The sequence below is a fragment of the Triticum urartu genome, chromosome 7A, assembly GCF_056163025.1.
Source record: "Triticum urartu cultivar PI428250 chromosome 7A, HENAU_Tu73, whole genome shotgun sequence".
Classification (NCBI taxonomy): Eukaryota; Viridiplantae; Streptophyta; class Magnoliopsida; order Poales; family Poaceae; genus Triticum; species Triticum urartu.
In genome coordinates, this window is record NC_141879.1 from 650932338 (window position 1) to 650959766 (window position 27429).

Here is a 27429-nt window from a genome sequence, read left to right on the forward strand (position 1 = left end):
AAATCGATGTATCTCGATGTTATCAACTCTAGCTCCATTCCTAGTTCCAAACATGTTTGGAAAGTCAAAGTTCCTTTGAAAATTAAAGTGTTTATGTGGTTTGTTCATAATCAAGTAATCTTAACGAAGGACAATCTGGCAAAGCGTAACTGGACAGGACCTACTAGGTGTAGTTTTTGTGATTGGGATGAAACTATCAAACACCTTTTTCTTGACTGCCCGCTGGCAAAAGTGCTATGGCGGACGGTGCACATAGCCTTTAATATTAATCCTCCGAATTCTGTCAGCATGTTATTTGGAACGTGGCTTAACGGGATACAGGCCGAAATAGCGAGACACATTCATGTAGGAATATGTGCTTTATTATGGGCAGTCTGGAACTGCAGAAATGACTTGGTTTTTAATAGAACAACAAATTTTCATTTTTTGCAGGTTATCTTCCGAGCCACTGCTTTGATCCGTATGTGCTCGCTACTCACTCTGACGGAGGCCAGGGAGCGTTTGGTTACTGGATCTATCCGGTGGGAGATGGTAGCACGGGATATTTTCAACCGGTTTGGATGGCGGTCATGTAATAGGATAGGCAATTAGCTTCCTTATCTCGTTGATGCCGGACGGTTGTGGCGCTGTGGTTAATTTTTTATAGGCTCTTTGTGAGCTTCTCTTTTACTTTCACTTCGGCTTTATCACCTTTGTTAGAACCTATTTGCTTATTAATAAAGTTGGTCATATGCATCGTTCTGATGCAGAGGCTGGGGAGTCCCCCTTTTATAAAAAATATATATATGTGATACCTAGCCATCTCCGACGGGCGGCCACCGAAAATCGTTTTTATTTTTGGACGCTGCTACGTAGCGCCCGCGCACTATGCGGAAGGGTCTGGCGGCCGGAATTTTAGAAAAGGATTCCCTGTCGGTCCACACCATGTGCCAAAAAGGGAATTTTCATCCCACTCGCGTGCCAACATCTCCCGCGAGAAGAAAAACGAGATAATAAACACCCCACGTGCCCCTCCCCCACGTGATCTCCACACCTACCCAGGGGAAACCCTAAGCCCCCAGATTTCTCTAGCGGCAATTCTCTTCTTCCCCCAGCCGCCGCCGCCCACCATGTCCTAGCAGTGGAAAGCTTCTCCCTCCCACAGCAAAATACAGAGTAAAAATGGGTAGAAAAAGGTTGCGGAAGATCAAATTCACCATGAAATAACACAGCCTTGCCTGCAACTCTTTTTGTGCTGATCAGGCAACAACCTTAAGAAAACGTGGGCAAAAGAATTGCCAAGACTGGGTAAATTTCCCCAAGTGAACTACAGCAAAAGGTACAACAAGGCTGTTCCAAATTTTTTGACCATGAGATCCTTTTTAGTTGTACTAGAACTAGTAGTACTCCCTTGATGTTCCTCCTGTACTACAGTGTTGCAGATTTACCTCCTATACACCAGTGTTGCAAGGCTAACTTGAATTATGGCCCCAAATCTGATCCTTTTCTCTTGTATCCTGTACAACCATGGTGCTAGACAAAAGTTGTTGGCTCTTGAATTGTTTCTTCCCTATAGTTATGCACCGTGCTTCTGCAAAAAAATAAACAAAGACAAACTAATTAATTGTAGAATCTTGCACGGAAAATTGTACGGAAAATTGTTAACAATCAGGGTATGTTAAAAATAAAAGTGGATAACAAACTATTATAGTTGCTTACAAAAGGTCTAGTATCTTACGAAACAGGGTAAAAACTGGGAAAAAAATAACCAGTCGGGGGAGAAGTATAGTTGCTTAAAAAACACAAAAGAAAAAGGCAAAAGAAAAAGCCTGGTATGTGAACCTAGCAATGATTTAGTAAAAAAAATGATCCCTGATCATTTAGTATATGTATTAATTCCTTCCCCCTATTTTGTCTTCTGAAATGTCCAGATGGCCGGCCTTGATCTCAATGAGCTCCTCGACGACTTTGTTGACTGTGATGGTGGTCCCATGTTCTGCACACAAGCCCAACCTGAAAAAGTCCCTATTTCAATCGAGGGGGTGGGCGAGTCACCAGATTTGTGTTTTGCTCCTGTCCAAAATGTCGTCGGTGTGGTGTTTTGTGTTGCGGCTACTAGTGTGTCTGATGTGACGGCAACTGCTGAAACTATTGTGCCCGCCCCTGCCATGTTCAGCCCGGCTGCAACTCTTCCTAGCAATGGTGGGCAAGGTCGTACAGGTAGTGCTGGCTTCTTAGGTTTTGATGAGAATGAGGTGTGATCTAGCCCACAGGAACCTTATGTCGGCATGGTGTTTGACACAGTTGAAGGTGCTAAGGCGCACTACAAAGCTTACTCTCGCAGAATTGGGTTCTCGATGAAAGCCAACACTTCCAGGAGGTCTTCATACACTAATGTGCTTGAGAAGCAGACTTTTTGTTGCAACAAGTCATGGAAGCCTAAAATCAATGATGATGCCCCCACACCCGTGTTTGAGAAACTAAGCTCAGATTCTGATGACTGTGGCGATGGGCAAGATGTTGGGAGTAAGCAAGAAGGGTGTAGCTCTTATAAATCTCCAGGGGGCTTGTTAAGAAGAGGAGCAGAGAGTTTATCAAACAGACTGGCTGTCGAGCAAACATGACAGTCAAGCTGACTAATAACAAATGGGTGGTTACATGTGTTGTTGCAGACCACAATCATAGACTAATTTACAAGCCATCTCTCACTAAATACCTTCGCTCTCACCAAGGCATCCCACCGGAAGAGGTTGAGTTCCTGGAAATATTACATAGGTGCAACATGGAAACATGTCGCATGATGACCGTTATGTCTGAATTCTATGGCCAAGCTGCAATTGTGCCGTACACGATGAAAACGATAAGCAACATGAGTTCGTAGTGCTGAGGCAAATGAAGGTGATTTGGCTGAGACAGTTGCCTACTTCGAGCAAAAGAAGGAAGAAGACCCAGGCTTCTTCAAAATCAAAAAAAGATGGAATGGGCAGAGCTGAGAATTTGTTTTTGGTTGATGGGAGGGCTCAAGAGGCCTACGTAAAAGCTTACAATGATTGTATCTCTTTTGACACGACCTACTTGACGAATATGTATAACATGTCCTTTGCTCCATTTATTGGGATGAACAGGCATGGGCTTGTTGCGGCAAGAGCTTGAGACCAGCTTTGATTGGTTGTTTGGGGCCTTTCTTGAAGCGATGCATGGCATTGCACTGATCAACATCATAACTGACCAAGATCAGGCGATGAAAAACTCTATAGCAAACATTTTCCCACACGCAGTTCACCGTAGTTGCTGCTGGCATATCATTAAGAAAGCCCAAGAGAAGTTGGGTGCTTACTTGGCTAGGCACCCTGAGCTAGCTAAAGAACTCAATGAGGTGATAGACTTGAGCATGACTCCTGAGGAGTTTGAGGCAAGGTGGGCTGCTATGGTTGAGAAGCATGGTATTGCTGGCAATAAACACTTTGATGATCTCTATGCAATCAAGCATCTTCGGGTCCCCTGTTACTTTAGGAACTGTTTCTTCCCATTCCTCCAGTCGACTCAGCGGAGTGAAGGCTTCAATGCTGTCCTAAAAAGGTACACGAACCCACAAAATTCTGTGCTCAACTTTGTGAAGCAATATGAGAAGATAAATGACAAGATCTTGGTGAAAGAAGGGGGTAATGATTACTGAACAGATGAGCTTGAGCCAAGGCTTTGGTCCCTGTTCCCAATTGAGAAGCAAGCCTTGCGAGTTTACACAAGGGATATATACTACAGGTTTCAACATGAGTTTTTTTTATTGGCATGTATAATGTTAGGCCTCAAGGCGGCAACATGCACCTGCTCGAGCCTAACAGAATTTACGCAGGGATTTATGGGTGTAGACTGTACATGGTAACAGTGCAGGTTGATCAGCAAGAGTATGGTTGTGAGTGTTGCAAGTTTTACAAGGATGGGCTGCTTTGCGTCCACATCTTGAAAGTGTTCACTCACCTTGGTGTTGATGAGATCCCTGAGCGTTACATACTACCTAGATGGACTCAGAACGCATTTCTTACTGATATGCCCCCTGACACACAAGTCCCTGATGTCATGCCTCAAGAGTCTCTGCAGCAAATAAGGCAGGTTTCCCTGAATACTATGCTTGGCAAAATCTCTAAATTGGGCAGTATGTCCGATGCAGGAGCAGCTTTGTGCAGGTCCTATGGGCGCGCGTTGGAGACTGAATTGAACCAACTTTATAAATCAAGGAGGAAGAAGAAGCCAGCGGCGCCAGCCCAGCCACCAGCCCAATCTGCCCCCACGGAAGCTTCTATTGGAGAGCCTAAAGCAAATCCTTTGCATAACCCCCCAAAATCTTCTACTAAGGGACGCAAGAGAGACAAGAGGTACTATTCAGGCATTGAGTTGCATCCGAAGAAGAAGACAAAATGTGCATACTGCAAAGAGTTAGGGCACAATTGTGCCACTTGCACGCCTGGTCTAAACTGAAGTGCTTGATGGATCTAGCAGCGAAAAAAAGAAGTGACAAAAAGGGGCAATTTGTGTGTGGCTGAACATTGAGTGAAAATGAAAAAGTTGACCTGGAATATGTTTTATTGGTGTGGAAGAAGACATGTAATTTATGTTATGTGCTATTGAAACAGAAGTGGTTGGTGGTATGCCATTGAAAGTGATCGCTAAGATTTTTGTACCTTCTTAATGTTGCGCATATTTGCCCAGTTGACGTCGTTGTGGTCACTGTCCACCATTTTTGTTGTTAGTATCATCCTCATGTTGACTAAGTTTTTTGGCCCATACTCCAGGACATGGGTGCCATCCCAGTTGTCGGTGTTGTATAGCATATATATGCTGCAATCATACCTATTTTTGGGGGAGAAAGGAAAACATGGTGGATTTCGTTAGAGTGTTCCGGAAAATACAAACTGATATTGCTATTTACTAAGGAAAAAATGCAGTACAAAAAAAAATGTTGCTGGAAAAGAAAGATGGAGGTAGGTAACTTTGGGTTTGGGCGCCCGAGGGTTTTTTTAGGCGACTTGGTTCGACCAGTGAAGCGACGCTAGGCCGCCGAGGTAGGAGATGTGCGCCCCACCTCCCGTGTTAGGCGACTTTGTGTGGGTGGTCGAGGCTTTTTAGGTGACTTGCTTCGACCGGTGAGGCGACGCTAGGCCGCCGAGGTAGGCGAAGTGCGCCCCACCTCCCGTGTTACGCGACTTTGTTGGGTTTCGTAGTAATTTCAAAAAAATTCCTACGCACACGCAAGATCATGTGATGCATAGCAACGAGGGGGAGAGTGTTGTCTACGTACCCAACGCAGACCGACTGCGGAAGCGATGACACGACGTAGAGGAAGTAGTCGTACGTCTTCACGATCCAACCGATCAAGCACCGAAACTACGGTACCTCCGAGTTCGAGCACACGTTCAGCTCGATGACGATCCCCGGACTCCGATCCAGCAAAGTGTCGGGGAAGAGTTCCGTCAGCACGACGGCGTGGTGACGATCTTGATGTACTACAGCAGTAGGGCTTCGCCTAAACTCCGCTACAGTATTATCGAGGTATATGGTGGCAGGGGGCACCGCACACGGCTAAGGAATAGATCACATGGATCAACTTGTGTGTCTAGAGGTGCCCCCTGCCTCCGTATATAAAGGAGTAGAGGGGGGAGGCTGGACGGCCAAGGAGGAGGGCGCAGGAGAGTCCTACTCCCTCTAGGAGTAGGATTCCCCCCCCCCCCAATCCTAGTTGGAATAGGATTCGCGGAGGGGGAAAAGAGGAGGAGGGGGCCGGCCACCTCTCCTAGTCCTAATAGGACTAGGGGAAGGGGGAGGCGCACAGCCCATCTAGGGCAGCCCCTTCTCTTTTCCACTAAGGCCCACTATGGCCCATATAGCTCCCGGGGGGTTCCGGTAACCCTCCCGGTATTCCGGTAAAATCCCGATTTCACCCTGAACACATCCGATATCCAAACATAGGCTTCCAATATATCAATCTTTACGTCTCGACGATTTCGAGACTCCTCGTCATGTCCGTGATCACATCCGGGACTCCGAACAACCTTCGGTACATCAAAATGCATAAACTCATAATATAACTGTCATCGTAACCTTAAGCGTGCGGACCCTACGGGTTCGAGAACAATGTAGACATGACCGAGACATGTCTCCGGTCAATAACCAATAGCGGGACCTGGATGCCCATATTGGCTCCTACATATTCTACGAAGATCTTTATCGGTCAGACCGCATAACAACATACGTTGTTCCCTTTGTCATCGGTATGTTACTTGCCCGAGATTCGATCGTCGGTATCCAATACCTAGTTCAATCTCGTTATCGGCAAGTCTCTTTACTCATTCCGTAATACATCATCTCACAACTAACATATTAGTTGTAATGCTTGCAAGGCTTATGTGATGTGTATTACCGAGAGGGCCCAGAGATACCTCTCCGACAATCGGAGTGACAAATCCTAATCTCGAAATACGCCAACCCAACATCTACTTTTGGAGACACCTGTAATGCTCCTTTATAATCACCCAGTAACGTTGTGACGTTTGGTAGCACCCAAAGTGTTCCTCCGGCAAACGGGAGTTGCATAATCTCATAGTCATAGGAACATGTATAAGTCATGAAGAAAGCAATAGCAACATACTAAACGATCGTGTGCTAAGCTAATGGAATGGGTCATGTCAATCAGATCATTCAACTAATGATGTGACCTCGTTAATCAAATAACAACTCATTGTTCATGGTTAGGAAACATAACCATCTTTGATTAACGAGCTAGTCAAGTAGAGGCATACTAGTGACACTTTGTTTGTCTATGTATTCACACATGTATTATGTTTCCGGTTAATACAATTCTAGCATGAATAATAAACATTTATCATGATTATAAGGAAATAAATAATAACTTTATTATTGCCTCTAGGGCATATTTCCTTCAGTCTCCCACTTGCACTAGAGTCAATAATCTAGATTACATTGTAATGATTCTAACACCCATGGAGCTTTGGTGCTGATCATGTTTTGCTCGTGGAAGAGGCTTAGTCAACGGGTCTGCAACATTCAGATCCGTATGTATCTTGCAAATCTCTATGTCTCCCACCTGGACTAGATCCCGGATGGAGTTGAAGCGTCTCTTGATGTGTTTGGTCCTTTTGTGAAATCTGGATTCCTTTGCCAAGGCAATTGCACCAGTATTGTCACAAAAGATTTTCATTGGACCCGATGCATTAGGTATGACACCTAGATCGGATATGAACTCCTTCATCCAGACTCCTTCGTTCGCTGCTTCTGAAGCAGCTATGTACTCCTCTTCACATGTAGATCCCGCTACGACGCTTTGTTTAGAACTGCACCAACTGACAGCTCCACCGTTTAATGTAAACACGTATCCGGTTTGCGATTTAGAATCGTCCGGATTAGTGTCAAAGCTTGCATCAACGTAACCTTTTACGGTGAGCTCTTTGTCACCTCCATATACGAGAAACATATCCTTAATCCTTTTCAGGTATTTCAGGATGTTCTTGACCGCTGTCCAGTGATCCATTCCTGGATTACTTTGGTACCTCCCTGCTAAACTTATAGCAAGGCACACATCAGGTCTGGTACACAGCATTGCATACATGATAGATCCTATGGCTGATGCATAGGGAACATCTTTCATATTCTCTCTACCTTCTGCAGTGGTCGGGCATTGAGTCTTACTCAATTTCACACCTTGTAACGCAGGCAAGAACCCTTTCTTTGCTTGATCCATTTTGAACTTCTTCAAAATTTTGTCAAGGTATGTGCTTTGTGAAAGTCCAATTAAGCGTCTTGATCTATCTCTATAGATCTTAATGCCTAATATGTAAGCAGCTTCACCGAGGTCTTTCATTGAAAAACTTTTATTCAAGTATCCCTTTATGCTATCCAGAAATTCTATATCATTTCCAATTAGCAATATGTCATCCACATATAATATCAGAAATGCTACAGAGCTCCCACTCACTTTCTTGTAAATACAGGCTTCTCCGAAAGTCTGTATAAAACCAAATGCTTTGATCACACTATCAAAACGTTTATTCCAACTCCGAGAGGCTTGCACCAGTCCATAAATGGATCGCTGGAGCTTGCACACTTTGTTAGCTCCCTTTGGATCGACAAAACCTTCCGGTTGCATCATATACAACTCTTCTTCCAGAAATCCATTCAGGAATGCAGTTTTGACATCCATCTGCCAAATTTCATAATCATAAAATGCGGCAATTGCTAACATGATTCGGACGGACTTAAGCATCGCTACGGGTGAGAAGGTCTCATCGTAGTCAATCCCTTGAACTTTGTCGAAAACCTTTCGCGACAAGTCGAGCTTTGTAGACAGTAACATTACCATCAGCGTCAGTCTTCTTCTTGAAGATCCATTTATTCTCAATTGCTTGCCGATCATCGGGCAAGTCAACCAAAGTCCATACTTTGTTCTCATACATAGATCCTATCTCAGATTTCATGGCTTCAAGCCACTTTGCGGAATCTGGGCTCACCATCGCTTCTTCATAGTTCGTAGGTTCATCATGATCTAGCAGCATGACTTCCAGAACTGGATTACCGTACCACTCTGGTGCGGATCTTACTCTGGTTGATCTACGAGGTTCAGTAGTATCTTGTTCTGAAGTTTCATGATCATTATCATTAACTTCCTCACTTATTGGTGTAGGTGTCGCAGAAACAATTTTCTGTGATGTACTACTTTCCAACAAGGGAGCAGGTACAGTTACCTCGTCAAGTTCTACTTTCCTCCCACTCACTTCTTTCGAGAGAAACTCCTTCTCAAGAAAGTTTCCGAATTTAGCAACAAAAGTCTTGCATTCGGATCTGTGATAGAAGGTGTATCCAATAGTTTCCTTTGGATATCCTATGAAGACACGTTTCTCCGATTTGGGTTCGAGCTTATCAGGTTGAAGCTTTTTCACACAAGCATCGCAACCCCAAACTTTAAGAAACGACAACTTTGGTTTCTTGCCAAACCACAGTTCATAAGGCGTCGTCTCAACGGATTTTGATGGTGCCCTATTTAACGTGAATGCGGTCGTCTCTAGAGCATAACCCCAAAACGAAAGCGGTAAATCAGTAAGAGACATCATAGATCGTACCATATCCAGTAAAGTACGATTACGACGTTCGGACACACCATTACGCTTGTGGTGTTCCGGGTGGCGTGAGTTGCGAAACTATTCCACAGTTTTTCAAATGTACACCAAACTCGTAACTCAAATATTCTCCTCCACGATCAGATCGTAGAAACTTTATTTTCTTGTTACGATGATTTTCAACTTCACTCTGAAATTCTTTGAACTTTTCAAATGTTTCAGACTTATGTTTCATTAAGTAGATATACCCATATCTGCTTAAATCATCTGTGAAGGTGAGAAAATAACGATATCCGCCACGAGCCTCAATATTCATCGGACCACATACATCGGTATGTATGATTTCCAACAAATCTGTTGCTCTCTCCATAGTACCGGAGAACGGTGTTTTAGTCATCTTGCCCAAGAGGCACGGTTCGCAAGTACCAAGTGATTCATAATCAAGTGGTTCCAAAAGTCCATCAGTATGGAGTTTCTTCATGCGCTTTATACTGATATGACCTAAACGACAGTGCGACAAATAAGTTGCACTTTCATTATCAACTCTGCATCTTTTGGCTTCAACATTATGAATATGTGTATTACTACTATCGAGATTCAATAAAAATAGACCACTCTTCAAGGGTGCATGACCATAAAAGATATTACTCATATAAATAGAACAACCATTATTCTCTGATTTAAATGAATAACCATCTCACATTAAACAAGATCCAGATATAATATTCATGCTCAACGCTGGCACCAAATAACAATTATTTAGGTCTAATATTAATCCCGAAGGTAGATGTAGAGGTAGTGTGCCGACCGCGATCACATCGACTTTGGAACCGTTTCCCACGCGCATCGTCACCTCGTCCTTAGCCAATCTTCGCTTAATCCGTAGCCCCTATTTCGAGTTGCAAATATTAGCAACAGAACCAGTATCAAATACCCAGGTGCTACTGTGAGCATTAGTAAGGTACACATCAATAACATGTATATCACATATACCTTTGTTCACTTTGCCATCCTTCTTATCCGCCAAATACTTGGGGCAGTTCCGCTTCCAGTGACCAGTCTGCTTGCAGTAGAAGCACTCAGTTTCAGGCTTAGGTCCAGACTTGGGTTTCTTCTCTTGAGCAGCAACTGGCTTGCCGTTCTTCTTGAAGTTCCCCTTCTTCTTTCCTTTGCCCTTTTTCTTGAAACTAGTGGTCTTGTTGACCATCAACACTTGATGCTCTTTCTTGATTTCTACCTCCGCAGCTTTCAGCATCACGAAGAGCTCGGGAATAGTCTTGTTCATCCCTTGCATATTATAGTTCATCACGAAGCTCTTGTAGCTTGGTGGTAGTGATTGGAGAATTCTGTCAATGACGCAATCATCTGGAAGATTAACTCCCAATTGAATCAAGTGATTATTATACCCAGACATTTTGAGTATATGCTCACTGACAGAACTGTTCTCCTCCATCTTGCAGCTGTAGAACTTATTGGAGACTTCATATCTCTCAATCCAGGCATTCTTTTGAAATATTAACTTCAATTCCCGAAACATCTCATATGCTCCATGACGTTCAAAACGTCGTTGAAGTCCCGATTCTAAGCCGTAAAGCATGGCTCACTGAACTATCGAGTAGTCATCAGCTTTGCTCTGCCAGACGTTCATAACATCTGGCGTTGCTCCAGCAGCAGGCCTGGCACCTAGCGGTTTTTCCAGGACGTAATTCTTCTGTGCAGCAATGAGGATAATCCTCAAGTTACGGACCCAGTCCGTGTAATTTCTACCATCATCTTTCAACTTTGCTTTCTCAAGGAACGCATTAAAATTCAACGGAACAACAGCACGAGCCATCTATCTACAATCAACATAAACAAGCAAGATACTATCAGGTACTAAGTTCATGATAAATTTAAGTTCAATTAATCATATTACTTAAGAACTCCCACTTAGATAGACATCCCTCTAATCCTCTAAGTGATCACGTGATCCAAATCAACTAAACCATGTCCGATCATCACGTGAGATGGAGTAGTTTCATCGGTGAACATCATTATGTTGATCATATCTACTATATGATTCACGCTCGACCTTTCGGTCTCCGTGTTCCGAGGCCATATCTGTATATGCTTGGCTCGTCAAGTATAACCTGAGTATTCTGCGTGCGCAACTGTTTTGCACCCGTTGTATTTGAACGTAGAGCCGATCACACCCGATCATCACGTGGTGTCTCAGCACGAAGAACTTTCGCAACGGTGCATACTCAGGGAGAACACTTCTTGATAATTTAGTGAGAGATCATCTTATAATGCTACCGTCAATCAAAGCAAGATAAGATGCATAAAAGATAAACATCACATGCAATCAATATAAGTGATATGATATGGCCATCATCTTGTGCCTGTGATCTCCGTCTCCGAAGCACCGTCATGATCACCATCGTCACCGGCGCGACACCTTGATCTCCATCGTAGCATCGTTGTCGTCTCGCCAATCTTATGCTTCCACGACTATCACTACCGTTTAGTAATAAGGTAAAGCATTACATCGCGATTGCATTGCATACAATAAAGCGACAACCATATGGCTCCTGCCAGTTGCCGATAACTCGGTTACAAAACATGATCATCTCATACAATAAAATTCAGCATCATGCCTTGACCATATCACATCACAACATGCCCTGCAAAAACAAGTTAGACGTCCTCTACTTTGTTGTTGCATGTTTTACGTGGCTGCTACGGGCTTAAGTAAGAACCAATCTCACCTACGCATCAAAACCACAACGATAGTTTGTCAAATAGACTCCGTTTTAACCTTCGCAAGGACCGGGCGTAGCCACACTCGGTTCAACTAAAGTTGGAGAGACAGTCGCCCGCAAGCCATCTATGTGCAAAGCACGTCGAGGGAACCGGTCTCGCGTAAGCGTACGCGTAAGGTTGGTCCGGGTCGTCTCGTCCAACAATACCGCCGAACCAAAGTATGACATGCTGGTAGGCAGTATGACTTGTATCGTCCACAACTCACTTGTGTTCTACTCGTGCATATAACATCAACATAAATAACCTAGGCTCGGATGCCACTGTTGGGTTTCGTAGTAATTTCAAAAATTTCCTACGCACACGCAAGATCATGTGATGCATAGCAACGAGGGGGAGAGTGTTGTCTACGTACCCAACGCAGACCGACTGCGGAAGCGATGACACGACGTAGAGGAAGTAGTCGTACGTCTTCACGATCCAACCGATCAAGCACCGAAACTACGGTACCTCCGAGTTCGAGCACACGTTCAGCTCGATGACGATCCCCGGACTCCGATCCAGCAAAGTGTCGGGGAAGAGTTCCGTCAGCACGACGGCGTGGTGACGATCTTGATGTACTACAGCAGCAGGGCTTCGCCTAAACTCCGCTACAGTATTATCGAGGTATATGGTGGCAGGGGGCACCGCACACGGCTAAGGAATAGATCACGTGGATCAACTTGTGTGTCTAGAGGTGCCCCCTGCCTCCGTATATAAAGGAGTAGAGGGGGGAGGGTGGCCGGCCAAGGAGGAGGGCGCAGGAGAGTCCTACTGCCTCTAGGAGTAGGATTCCCCCCCCCCCCCAATCCTAGTTGGAATAGGATTCGCGGAGGGGGAAAAGAGGAGGAGGGGGCCGGCCACCTCTCCTAGTCCTAATAGGACTAGGGGAAGGGGGAGGCGCACAGCCCATCTAGGGCAGCCCCTTCTCTTTTCCACTAAGGCCCACTATGGCCCATATAGCTCCCGGGGGGTTCCGGTAACCCTCCCGATATTCCGGTAAAATCCCGATTTCACCCGAAACACATCCGATATCCAAACATAGGCTTCCAATATATCAATCTTTACGTCTCGACCATTTCGAGACTCCTCGTCATGTCCATGATCACATCCGGGACTCCGAACAACCTTTGGTACATCAAAATGAATAAACTCATAATATAACTGTCATCGTAACCTTAAGCGTGCGGACCCTACGGGTTCGAGAACAATGTAGACATGACCGAGACATGTCTCCGTCAATAACCAATAGCTGGACCTAGATGCCCATATTGGCTCCTACATATTCTACGAAGATCTTTATCGGTCAGACCGCATAACAACATACGTTGTTCCCTTTGTCATCGGTATGTTACTTGCCCGAGATTCGATCGTCGGTATCCAATACCTAGTTCAATCTCGTTATCGGCAAGTCTCTTTACTCGTTCCGTAATACATCATCTCACAACTAACATATTAGTTGTAATGCTTGCAAGGCTTATGTGATGTGTATTACCGAGAGGGCCCAGAGATACCTCTCCGACAATCGGAGTGACAAATCCTAATCTCGAAATACGCCAACCCAACATCTACTTTTCGAGACACCTGTAATGCTCCTTTATAATCACCTAGTAACGTTGTGACGTTTGGTAGCACCCAAAGTGTTCCTCCGGCAAACGGGAGTTGCATAATCTCATAGTCATAGGAACATGTATAAGTCATGAAGAAAGCAATAGCAACATACTAAACGATCGTGTGCTAAGCTAATGGAATGGGTCATGTCAATCAGATCATTCAACTAATGATGTGACCTCGTTAATCAAATAACAACTCATTGTTCATGGTTAGGAAACATAACCATCTTTGATTAACGAGCTAGTCAAGTAGAGGCATACTAGTGACACTTTGTTTGTCTATGTATTCACACATGTATTATGTTTCCGGTTAATACAATTCTAGCATGAATAATAAACATTTATCATGATCATAAGGAAATAAATAATAACTTTATTATTGCCTCTAGGGCATATTTCCTTCAGACTTTGTGTGGGTGATCGAGGATTTTTAGGCGACTTGGTTCGACCGGTGAGGCGACACTACGCCGCCGAGGTAGGCGATGTGCGCCCCACCTCCCGTGTTAGGCGACTTTGTGTGGGTGTTCGAGGCTTTTTGGGCGACTTGCTTCAACCGGTGAGGCGACACTAGGCCGCCGAGGTAGGCGATGTGCGCCCCACCTCCCGTGTAAGGCGACTTTGTGTGGGTGATCGAGGCTTTTTAGGCGACGCTAGGCCACCGAAGTAGGCGATGTGCGCCCCACCTCCCGTGTTAGGTGACTTTGTGTGGGTGGTCGAGGGTTGTTAGGCGACTTGGTTCGACCGGTGAGGCGACGCTAGGCCGCCGAGGTAGGCGATGTGCGCCCCACCTCCCGTGTTAGGCGACTTTGTGTGGGTGGTCGAGGATTTTTAGGCGACTTCCTTCGACCGGTGAGGCGACACTAGGCCGCCGAGGTAGGCGATGTGCGCCCCACCTCCCGTGTTAGGCGACCTTGTGTGGGTCATCGAGGATTTTTAGGTGACTTGGTTCGACCGGTGAGGCGACGCTAGGCCGCTGAGATAGGCGATGTGTGCCCCACCTCCCATGTTAGGCGACTTTAGGTTGGTGTTCAAAGGTTGTTAGGCGACTTGGTTCGACTGGTGAGGCGACGCTAGGCCGCCGAGGTAGGCGATGTGCGCCCTACGTCCCATGTTTGGTGACTTTGTGTGGGTGTTCAAGGGTTTTTAGGCGACTTGGTTCGACCGGTGAGGCGATACTAGACCGCCGAGGTAGGCGATGTCCGCCACACCTCCCGTGTTAGGCAACTTTGTGTGGGTGGTCGAGGCTTTTTAGGCGACTTGCTTCAACCGGTGAGGCGACACTAGGCCACCCAGGTAGGGGAGGTGCACCCCACCTCCCGTGTTAGGCGACTTTCTGTGGGTGATCGAGGCTTTTTAGGAGACTTGGTTCGACCGGTGAGGCGATGCTAGGCCGCCGAGGTAGGCGATGTGCGCCCCACCTCCCGTGTTAGGCGACTTTGTGTGGGTGGTCGAGGGTTGTTAGGCGACTTGGTTCGACCGGTGAGGCGGCGCTAGGCCGCCGAGGTAGGCGATGTGCGCCCCACCTCCTATGTTAGGAGACTTTGTGTGGGTGATCGAGACTTTTTAGGCGACTTGGTTCGACTAGTGAGGCGCCGCTAGGATGCCGAGGTAGGCAAGGTGTGCCCCACCTCCCGTGTTAGGCGACTTTGGGAGGGTGGTCTAGGGTTTTTTTAGGCGACTTGGTTCGACCGATGAGGCGACGCTAGGCCGCCGAGGTAGGCGAGGTGCCCCCCTTCCCGTGTTAGGTGACTTTGGGTTGGTGTTCAAGGGTTTTTAAGCGACTTGATTCGACCGGTAAGGCGACACTAGCCGCCTAGGGAGGCGATTTTTGGTTGGGTGGTTGATTTGTATTAGACTCGGATAAGGAAAAAATGATAAAATGAAAAAGAAAAAATGTGGAAAAAAGAAAGTAAAATATGGAATAGGGGTGCCCTTGCCTGTTATCCTGCTTTGGGCACTTGATTTCGTGAAGTTACCAATCTGCAATCTGCACACTTGACTTGCTGTAATGCCTCTCCTAGTTTATTTTGATGATCTTCATGATTTTGTTTGCATTTTCTACTAATGCCTTGTCCTTGAACGTCCTTGCCGAGTCCAGTACCTCGAATGGCTTGTCCCTGATGTTCAGGACCATTAGCCAATAATGCCCTATCTCCTTTGGATTCTCCTTGTCCAGAATCTTGAGTGTCGGAAATGATACATGGTTGATGAGAGTGGGTGAGATGGGACAAAAAAAGAAAAAGGATAGAGGGAAGCATGAAGAAAGATCTATTGTCGTTTTTTTCTTACTGGTTCACATCTGCTTAGCCTCATGGTTTTGTTGTCAAACTGTTTGTCTATGTCGTTCCTTGTGAAACTATTGTTCTGGAAGAATGTCTAGCAACGCATGAGAAGTGTAACATATTAGTTGTTGTGCTTCTAGGATAAAAAACAAAAAGAATATCAAAAAAGGGATAAGGGGGAATTCTTATAGCTACTCGTAGTGGCATTAATCTCTTCTTTGGCCTCAGCCCTGCTTCCCTCAATGCAATAATTGCTATCTCGGCCACCATGTTGTCCATCTTCTGTCCAGGTGCCATCGATTGTGCAAGTTCATTGCAGCTGACGTAGAGCGCGTCATAGTTTATGATTGGCTTGCTGTTTTGAAATTTGGCATATACAAATAAGAACAGAAAAAATAAGTTAGCTCGTGTATTGAAACGAAGCAATTAAAAAAGAAACCCCAAAAACCAGGCCTAAGAAAAGATTGGATTTCCTTACCTATTGTCGGCTTGCCTTGTGTGGGTCACACTATACTGGCACACATCATCGTAGATGTCACGAACTTTCTTTGAGCAGTAGAATGGATCTGTGTTCTCTGGGCGTATGTATGGCGACCTGAGTTGTGCTCGTGCCCGTACAACTCTCCGCTCGTGCCCAACCATTGCTGGAGTCCTTGATGAGCTAGCAACATTTTCTGCGTTTGTGGTTGTTGTGACTGGTGTTTTTGAATTTTGATCGTTGATTTACCTTCCATTTCTTAGCCTCTCCTCCATCTCTAGCCTCTCCTTTTCTTTCTTCAATGCAAATGCCTTTTTTTCCTCGTAGCACACTTTTTGTAGCTCCTCCGGGTCCAAGCCCCATTCATCTCCGCTTTCTGACATGGAGGCATCTAGGTTGCGTGGCTTCAGTTCTGTGGATTGGCCTCTGTTGGTTCCCTCATCTTCATGAAAACTTATGTTAAGATCGAAAAATGGACAGTCTTGTGTTGCTCCGACTGGGTGGTTGGTGTAGCTTGATGGTGTGAAGACAGGGTTTGATGAGCCAGCTTGTACCTGTTGCATTGCTTGCTATTGCGCGAGTGGCCCCAATCGTAGCTTCTCCCTGATCGTAGTCATTGCCAATTGTGTTGCATGGGCTTCCCTGGATTGCACTGATGTGGGTGTTCCCCCTTTCTTTTGGCTGCTAGGGGCTGGGCACGACTTGCTTGTTGTAGGAGTGCTGGAGCTGACCATGTATGGAACACAAGCGGCTGGACTTGGTGTGTGTACAACTGCTTTATGATGCACAAAACGGTCGAGAGGTGGGGCTAATGATATTGGGGTGACATCAAGTATTGTGATTTTTTCACTGCCCGGAGGTGTGTTGCCCTTGTGCCCATTTTCTACTGGTCCATCTGTATTTACTGTTGTGTGAGTTTGCATTCCAAACACATTGGTTGTTGTGTGACCCCGCTGGTTTACCTTGCCGGTAAGATTTGCATGGCTGCACTCTAGGGACTTGCCTGCCTTTGCACCCTCCCTAGCCGGCTCCGTCTCAGGTGCTGACTTCTGTTTTATAGTCACATTTCCACTGTTCCTCGAGGGAAAATTTTTGGATCTGAGTTAGTTTTTCTTTGAAGCTGCGGTTCTTGGGGAGAAAAAATAATCAGAGTTGTTTCCGCTGCACCTTGCTTGTCCATCTTCCCCTTACTCTAAGGTTGGCATAAACTTCGCATTCTCCTCCGGGATGCCCCCATGATGCTCGGACTCTTCGATTCTTATGCCTGGAACACGTGCAGCCCTGCGACGCTTTGTCCTGTGTGAATTGCTCCTAGAGTCCCCGGCATCCTCCCTACCCATACTACAAATCTCTTCAATGAAAATACCCATTCTATCTGACCATTCTGAGGAAAATGAGCTAACCATTGCAGCGATTTTCCTCTTCTTCTGCATTAAGATGCATTTTCATAGGAAAAAACACACGGAAAAGAAATGTTAGAAAAAAATCATGAATCAAAAAATAAAGTCGGGTGGTTTTAAAACTGAAGAAGTATTATATAGGAAAAAAGAAACAACTACTACAAAATTTGATGCATATGTGAGCAGAAGAGATAGGAGTGAAACTCTGTTTTCTCTTCTATGTTTTCAGACGTAGGCAAAACTACTGAAAGAAAATTTGAGAGGGCTATGCAACTTCACTGTAAAAAACAACTGAAAAGAAAAATGGAAAGCTAGTGAAATTGTAAAATAAGAAGCTGGAGAACGTACACTTATTTTGAATGTGGGTGGCAACTTTGAGAAAACAAACTTCTCGGTCTCCTCATACCCAAAAAAAAGACTATGCATACGCCCGTTGCTTGTGTATATTGGCTTCATCTGGTGGGGGAGTGAAAAAAGCATATTAGGCTAGTGTTGTTAAGCAGAAAAGAGAAAACAAAAACTGCAGAAATTAGGCTAGTGTGTTGCACCTGCCTAAACTAGTCAGGTAACATTGTAAACAGGACAAAAGAAAACAAAAAACCTGCTTTTAAAAAAGATGGATGAAAAACAAACTCACCCTAAGCTTGTTGTATCCTCCTTGGGGGGTTTTGTCTGCCTTTGCGACTAGCCCTATACGTTTGTTGTCTCATGCCTCTACCCGGACTAGGAAATCTGGTACTGCGATGTCTACCACCAGAGAATCTACATATAACACCTGTTTTGCAGACACAAACACAAAAGAAAAGCTGGTAAAAATAAGTTGGGAATCAGTATGGGTTAGCCTTTCTCTTTTCTGCTATACTATACAACCAAGCATAAGTAGTAAAGAAAGAAAAAAGAAAAAAGAAGGAAAAAGAGCCTAGCAGGTGGTACTTACGACCATATGGTGCATACAATAGTTTACAGCCTTCTTCTTGTTGCTACCCCCTAATGAAGTTTTTATCTGATTCACTATGAATTCATAGAAGTTGAGCCTCTTTACTTTCTCTAGGTCGGCGACTATTGGGTAGCATCGAGCGCTGACATGTAAGCTCGTTGTAGGGCACATGAAAGTACAAACTACCACAATCAGCCAGCCCCTCATGAAGTCATCGTCTGCTCTCCCATTCATCTCTTTAATCATAGTGCAGATGGTTGTTATCTTGGGGGCGCACCCATTCTGAAAACCGAACCTGTTGTTTATGAAAGATATTGCTTCTGCATCCCACCCGTAGAATACTTCCTCCCCTGAAATACGAAGACCCAAGGTGTGGTGGACGCTTTCGGCTGTTACGGGGATCTTGCCCCTGCCTGGGACAACGATGCACTCGCTATCTGGGTCGTAGATCTGCATTACCCACCTGCTGAGGTCTGCGGGCATTGTTGTTGATTTGATCTTTAGTATGCCTCCCAGATGGTAAGTTTCTATCAGATCCTTCTGCCGTTGGTCCAAACTCTTGCTTAACTTTACTAGCCTTGCTGGCGATGCTCTGTTTCTACCTTCCTGAACTTGCTTCTTCCTAGCACGCCTATGGCCTTGTATTACTCTTGCAGCTCCCTGTTAAAAGCGACATCAAAACACAAAGAAAAAAAGGATGATTCTCTCTGATTCTCTATCGAAAGTCATTTTGAAAAAATGTTCAGTGGGGAGTGGGCAGGTACCTCGCCATTCTGTTCATCCGTGGAGTCCTCCATTTTTTTAATCTATCGTACGGCTGCTGATGAAAAAAGAAAATTCTGTTGTTGCCTTGCCTGCATTTGAAAAGGTAAGAAAATGAGTTAGAAGAAACTGACTACATTTTTGCCTACAATCTCATATCTGATTCCTACAAAAAACACACAAAATTGCCTATTATCTATTACATTATTTGACTGCTGAACGTATATATTTCCTGCCACAACCCCCTAATTATGTTGTCAACTGAACAAAAAAACTGAGAAGAAAAAGCTTATATGAACACATGAATTACAGTATTGCCTACAGAACATATCATAGAAGTGATTAAACACATGTTGCCAACTGCATTACATTTCCTATGATTCACATCAGTCAAGATAAAAAACGAAGGCACACTCAGAAAATGAAACAACGATTTGGGCCAAGTAAACGTGAGAAGCACCTCACGAAACTGCCCCTTTCACTAGATGGATTCAGAAAAACAGCAGGAAATGGATTCAGTATGGCAGTTAGCAGCTACATGAATAAAACCCTTGTAACATCCGATACATAATGGGGGGAAAGGCACTATGACACAAACACAGATCAACCATGCAGCAGATGACACAGGAGAAAAGCATAGACAAATGCTACAATGTTGCACTGAGATCACAGGAAAAGTCTTTCATATTGATCAACCAAAAACTACAGTAGGAAATTGCAGCAATGGACACAGCTCAAAGAACATAGATACCCCCAAAGGAATTGCAACATCTGCCTCAAACTAAACCTCAACACAGCAGTAGAATTGCACGAATACCAAAAAAACTGATAGTGGATAGTCAGGAATGACATCCTTATTGCACTTTCTTAGTAAACAACATTTCAGATGTGGATTTTCCTACTATTTCTGGCTGAATTATAGTACCAGTTTTGAAAAGCTAACCAAATGATGAAAATGTTCTATCTAGGCAACTGTATGAAGAAATCGTAGACAGAGCATAAAACTAGCAACACGGTGATATGTGTTTTTATTAGGATTAACCGTAATCTGCCTATACCATGCTTTTCCTATAGGCAGATATTAAGACATGTAGAGGAACTACGTTGTATTTCCATCAGCCAAACCTGCCTAAAACTGAATTACACTTCTACCTACAGGCTAGAAAAACAGAGACGCTACAGTGATTTTGTGCATAGGCAATACACAAAAAATGCAGTATTACAGTAATTAAGTGGCCTACAAAAAACAGAATGGCCAAATCAAAAAATTGCCTACAAAACAATACAGACGTTGCCTACAGAAAACCTCATCCAAAAAATTGCCTACTGAAAAATTGTGTCAGGTTGAGCGCCTCTCCTTCCTCATCTCACCCGTGCCATCTCCCTACCCCTCCTCGCTTGAGCCTCGGGCGCCGCACCTGAGCTGAGCATGAAACCACACCCACCCTCCCTGCGCACGCACTCCGGCGACTCCCCACTGCTCCACCTCCACTAGTACCCCTCGCCCGGCCCTCTCCTCCTCGCAGAAAAATCCCTCCCCTCTCTCCCTCCTCCTCGGGAGCATCTCCGTTGATCTGCTCTTACTTCTCCCCCCTGCGGTCGTTGATGACGACGAACCCCCAGCAGCCATGAGATGTGTGCGCGAGGGGGAAAACGTGGGATGAACTCACCTAGGTCGTCGAAGCGAAGCAGGATCTCTCTCTCGGGGTGGTCATCGTCGCCTCGCGCCGAACCACCAGCTCCACCCTCTCCCCCGTTCGCCGCTACCTTATCCTCCTTGTACGGCACGCGCGCGCCGCCCTCACCCCGGCGAACTGCTACGGGGTCCTTCGCCGGTCCGTCACCGCGCTCGTTGAATTGAACTCGTCGCCGGCCCTCTCACTGCCCGCGCTCGCGGCGAAGCTAGGGATTTTGTGCGTGATTTGGCTCCTCGCTGGAGAGAGTGTGAGGTGGGGAAAGGGGAAACGGCGGGATAGATGAGCAGCGCGTCTCCCAAAATTTCGAAACGATCTCAACAAAACCCACCACCCACCTGGTCGGTCCGCCAGGCCACGTGTCTATGCGGGACGCGCGAGATGGACGGTCGTGGTGCGGCCGCTGCATCGCGTCTCATAGCGCGCGCGCACTGGACAGTTGTTGGCTTTCTTTTTTCCTTTTCTGTGATACATGCCTACCCCAGATGGGTTTCTTGTTTAGCTCATCTCTGATTTGTCCCCGTCACCCACAGTTTCCGCATTGCCCATCTATAATGGTATGAAGATATACATTAGATACCAAAAATTTTTTGCAATGAAAATTTTCCACTAACAAGACCGTCTTGGAAATCTACTGGAACATTTTTCACTACATCTCTGAATGTTGTACTTGACATGCACGAACAAATTTTTGCAATGAATAGTTTTTACTAACAAGACGGTCTTGGTAGCCATGCGCACACTGCTGCCGCTAGCAGACAACGCGGGAACCAGCAAATCAATGAGTAGTGCGCACGCGGTGCTTGCAGAGTACCAAGAAATTTTTAGAGTAATCATGTGAGGAGGAAGAGACAGTTAAGCGCCTGAACCATAGATTAGCGAGTTGTATTTTCTCATGTCACTTATCAAGGGTACTGCAACCATCTGCGAACTTGCAGTTTCCTGCTGGTTTAACAATTCTGGGCAAGAGCACAAAGTTAGCACTTGCAACGTTTGTAATAGAATACCAAATTGACACTTCAAAAATCACACTACCACGATACAAAAGTGCACACAGAATCAGTTCAACACCCAAAAACTCTATTCCAATGTGCAAGCTATGCCATCGGATTTTTTGTTCAAAACAACCACCTACCCAATGTAATTGCTAGAAAAGACCCCCGTCGGATGAAATTGGCAAAAAAGATCCTCTTGGTCATGGGCAGGCGCGCCAGCCGACACGTGGCACCTGCCGCCACACCGGTAGGCGACAGCACTGTTCATGGCGCTATTTACGGTGGGCGGTTTTGACACAGTAGAACGGCAACAAACGCGACTAAACAGTGTTGCTGCCACACCAGGAGGCGGCAACACTGTTCACTCGCGCACTGTTCACTGTTCATACGGGATGAACAGTACTTTTCAAAAAAATAAAAAAAAATAGCAGGAAAATTCAAAAAATATGATTTTTTTTTGGTCAGCAAAGGCGATCGAGCGTTCTAAGTGGGTGCAAAATTTCAGAATTTTTCGAATTTTTCTACATTTTTTTGTTTTTTTCGAACTTACTATTCATCCCATATGAACAGTATTGCCGCCACACAGGGAGGCGGCATCACTGTTCACTCGCGTCCCGTCGCCGTTCTACTGCGTAAAATCGTCCCCTGTGTGAATTGTGCAATGAACAGTTCTGCCGCCTGCTGGTGTGTCGGCTGGCGCACCTGCCGCCATGGCCGAGGGGGTCTTTTTTGTCAATTTCGTTTGGAGGGGGTCTTTTCCAACAATTCTGTTGGGCAAGTGGTCCTTTTGGACAAAAAATCATGTCATCGATGGATGATTTTAGATTCACACTTGAGTCTACACCTCAATATATTCCATCTTATTCCAGTACTACTATTCCCCATATTTATCTATTCCATCTTATTTTCTTTATATAACTGATTTTTAGAGGGTCTTGCAACATTAAAGTTTACATTGCTAAAAAAGAATAGATTAAAAACCTTTATTTCAAATCTTGTATTGAATTTTAGATGCAACTAGCAAAAGTGCCCATGCGTTGCAACGGGAGAAACAAATTGTCACCCTTAGCGTCCCATCCCTGTTACCACTTATTTTCTTTGTCCTCGTTGTCTCTCATGATGTCCACTACATGGGAACGTTCCACCTAAGCTTGGAACCAATAAAGAATTGCATCATCTACATGTACAGACCAGCGAACGGTTGTGTTTGAGATCCCGGGCACATCCGCACAATCTAATGCTTGCGCCTTGTATTTGTGTTATCCAGATTTTACATCGTAGTAGTTCAGTGCGAGTCTGTAAAGGACACAAACAAACATCAAATTCAACTTTAGTTTAAACTGATCAACACCTTTTTTGCGAGTTAAAACGATCAACACCAAAGAACAGTGGAGGTTACGAGTTTGATTGCTATCACGGTCTACTATTTTTGCATCATCTCCTAAACTGGCTGGTGGGTCTGATTTGTTGGGCCGGGTTGTACGGATGGATCGGGAGGGCACTATTTTTTTATTGGTGGAACGTAACAGGGATGAACGGGGCAGAGGCCTGTGTTGGGGAACGTAGCAATAATTCAAAATTTTCCTACGTGTCACCAAGATCAATCTATGGAGTCATCTAGCAACGAGGGAGGAGTGGATCTACATACCCTTGTGGATCGCGCGCGGAAGCGTTCAAGAGAACGGGGTTGATGGAGTCGTACTCGTCGTGATCCAAATCATCGATGATCCTAGCGCCGAACGGACGGCACCTCCGCGTTCAACACACGTACGGAGCAGCGACGTCTCCTCCTTCTTGATCTAGCAAGGGGAAGGATAGGTTGATGGAGATCCAACAGCACGACGGCGTGGTGGTGGAAGTAGCGGGATTCCAACAGGGCTTCGCCAAGCGCTGCGGGAGGAGGGAGATGTGTCATGGGAGGGAGAGGGAGGCACCAGGGCTTAGGTTGTTACTGCCCTCCCTTCCCCCCACTATATATAGGGCCAAGGGAGAGGGGGAGGCGCAGCCTTGGCCCTTCCTCCAAGGAAGGGTGCGGCCAGGGGAGGAGTCCCTCCTCCCCAAGGCACCTCGGAGGTGCCTTCCCCCTTTAGGACTCTTCCTTTCCCTCTTCTCTTGGCGCATGGGCCTCTTGGGGCTGGTGCCCATGGCCCATATAGGCCAAGGCGCACCCCCTACAGCCCATGTGGCCCCCCGGGGCAGGTGGCCCCACCCGGTGGACCCCCGGGACCCTTCCGGTGGTCCCGGTACAATACCGGTGACCCCGAAACTTGTCCTGATGGCCGAAATAGCACTTCCTATATATAATTCTTTACCTCCGGACCATTCCGGAACTCCTCGTGACGTCCGGGATCTCATCCGGGACTCCGAACAACTTTCGGGTTACCGCATACTAATATCTCTATAACCCTAGCGTCACCGAACCTTAAGTGTGTAGACTCTACGGGTTCGGGAGACATGCAGACATGACCGAGATGACTCTTCGGTCAATAACCAACAGCGGGATCTGGATACCCATGTTGGCTCCCACATGTTCCACGATGATCTCATCGGATGAACCACGATGTCAAGGACTTAATCAATCCCGTATACAATTCCCTTTGTCTATCGGTACGATACTTGCCCGAGATTCGATCGTCGGTATCCCGATACCTTGTTCAATCTCGTTATCGGCAAGTCTCTTTTACTCGTTCCGTAACACATCATCCCGTGATAAACTCCTTGATCACATTGTGCACATTATGATGATGTCCTACCGAGTGGGTCCAGAGATACCTCTTCGTTTACACGGAGTGACAAATCCCAGTCTCGATTCGTGCCAACCCAACAGACACTTTCGGAGATACCCGTAGTGCACCTTTATAGCCACCCAGTTACATTGTGACGTTTGGCACACCCAAAGCACTCCTACGGTATCCGGGAGTTGCACAATCTCATGGTCTAAGGAAATGATACTTGACATTAGAAAAGCTTTAGCATACGAACTACATGATCTTGTGCTAGGCTTAGGATTGGGTCTTGTCCATCACATCATTCTCCTAATGATGTGATCCCGTTATCAACGACATCCAATGTCCATGGTTAGGAAACCGTAACCATCTATTGATCAACGAGCTAGTCAACTAGAGGCTTACTAGGGACATGGTGTTGTCTATGTATCCACACATGTATCTGAGTTTCCTATCAATACAATTCTAGCATGGATAATAAACGATTATCATGAACAAGGAAATATAATAATAACTATTTATTATTGCCTCTAGGGCATATTTCCAACAGTCTCCCACTTGCACTAGAGTCAATAATCTAGTTCACATCGTCATGTGATTAACACTCACAGGTCACATCGCCATGTGACCAACATCCAAAGAGTTTACTAGTGTCACTAAACTAGTTCACATCATCATGTGATTAAGACTCAATGAGTTCTAGGTTTGATCATGTTTTGCCTGTGAGAGAGGTTTTAGTCAACGGGTCTGCAACATTCAGATCTGTATGTACTTCGCAAATTTCTTATGTCATCTGTAGATGCAACTACTACGCTACATTTGGAGCTATTCCAAATAACTGTTCTACTATACGAATCCAGTTTACTACTCAGAATAATCTGGATTAGTGTCAAAGTTTGCATCGGCGTAACCCTTTACGATGAACTCTTTTACCACCTCCATAATCGAGAAAATTCCTTAGTCGACTAGTTACTAAGGATAACTTTGACCGCTGTCCTGTGATCCATTCTTAGATCACTCTTGTACCCCTTGACTGACTCATGGCAAGCCACATTTCAGGTGCGGTACACAGCATAGCATACTGTAGGGCCTATGTCTTAAGCATAGGGGACGACCTTCGTCCTTTCTCTCTATTCTGCCGTGGTCGAGCTTTAAGTCTTAACTTCATACCTTACAACTCAGGCAAGAACTCCTTCTTTGACTGGTCCATCTTGAACACCTTCAAGATCATGTCAAGGTATGTGCTCATTTGAAAGTACCATTAAGAATCTTTGATCTATCCTTATAGATCTTGATGCTCAATGTTCAAGTAGCTTAATCCAGGCTTTCCATTGAAAAATACTTTCCAAATAACCCTATATGCTTTCCAGAAATTCTACGTCATTTCTGATCAACAATATGTCAACAACATATATTCATCAGAAATTCTATAGTGCTCCCACTCACTTCTTTGGAAATACAAGTTTCTCATAAACTTTGTATAAACCCAAAATCTTTGATCATCTCATCAAAGCGTACATTCCAACTCCGAGATGCTTACTCCAGTCCTTAGAAGGATTGCTGGAGCTTTGCATACTTATTAGCATCTTTCAGGATTGACAAAACCTTCCGGTTGTATCACATACAACCTTTCCTCAAGATAATCGTCGAGGAAACAATGTTTTGACATCCTATCTGCAAGATTTCATAAATAATGCAGTAATCGCTAATATAATTCCAACAGACTCTTAGCATCGCTACGAGTGAGAAAGTCTCATCGTAGTCAACTCCTTGAACTTGTCGGAAAACATCTTAATGACAAGTCGAGCTTTCTTAATGGTGATACTTACCATCATTGTCCGTCTTCCTTTTAAAATCCATATGTACCTAACAGCCTTGCGACCATCAAGTAGTTCTCCCAAAGTCTACACTTTGTTTTCATATATGGATCCTCTCTCGGATTATATGGCCTTGAGCCATTTATCGGAATCCGGGCCCACCATCGCTTCTCCATGGCTCGTAGATTCATTGTTGTCTAGCAACATGACTTCCAAGACAGGATCACGTACCACTCTGAAGTAGTACGCATCCTTGTCATCCCACGAGGTTTGGTAGTGACTTGATCTGAAGTTTCATGATCACTATCATAAGCTTCCACTTCAATTGTTGTAGGTGGCACAGGAACAACTTCCTGTGCCCTGCCACACACTAGTTGAAGAGATGGTTCAATAACCTCATCAAGTCTCCACCATCCTCCCACTCAATTCTTTCGAGAGAAACTTTTCCTCGAGAAAGGACCCGATTCCAGAAACAATCCCTTATTGCTTTCGGATCTGAGACAGGAGGTATACCCAACTGTTTTGGGTATCCTATGAAGATGCATTTATCCGCTTTGGGTTCGAGCTTATCAGCCTGAAACTTTTTCACATAAGCGTCGCAGCCCCAAACTTTTAAGAAATGACAGCTTAGGTTTCCCTAAACCATAGTTCATACGGTGTCATCTCATCGGAATTACGTGGTGCCCCTTTTAAAGTGAATGTGGTTGTCTCTAATGCCTAACCCATAAACTATCGTGGTAATTCGATAAGAGACATCATGGTATGCATCATATCCAATAGGGTGCAGTTATGATGTTCGGACACACCATCACACTATGGTGTTCCAGGCTGTATTAGTTGTGA

At 45.2% G+C, this 27429-nt stretch overlaps 2 pseudogenes across 1 annotated transcript; one reads left to right on the top strand and one right to left on the bottom strand.

Annotated features, from left to right (window-relative positions):
* Positions 1-1910: 1910 nt before the first annotated feature.
* Positions 1911-3240, top strand: LOC147961056 (protein FAR1-RELATED SEQUENCE 5-like; annotated as a pseudogene).
* Positions 3241-15512: 12272 nt separating this feature from the next.
* Positions 15513-21388, bottom strand: LOC125531656 (uncharacterized; annotated as a pseudogene). Its single transcript, XR_015610118.1, has 8 exons — positions 21025-21388; positions 19357-19446; positions 18293-19252; positions 18004-18111; positions 16256-17682; positions 15973-16132; positions 15785-15871; positions 15513-15674 (listed from the first exon to the last, which is right to left on the bottom strand). The product of XR_015610118.1 is annotated as an uncharacterized LOC125531656 (transcript).
* Positions 21389-27429: the final 6041 nt, after the last annotated feature.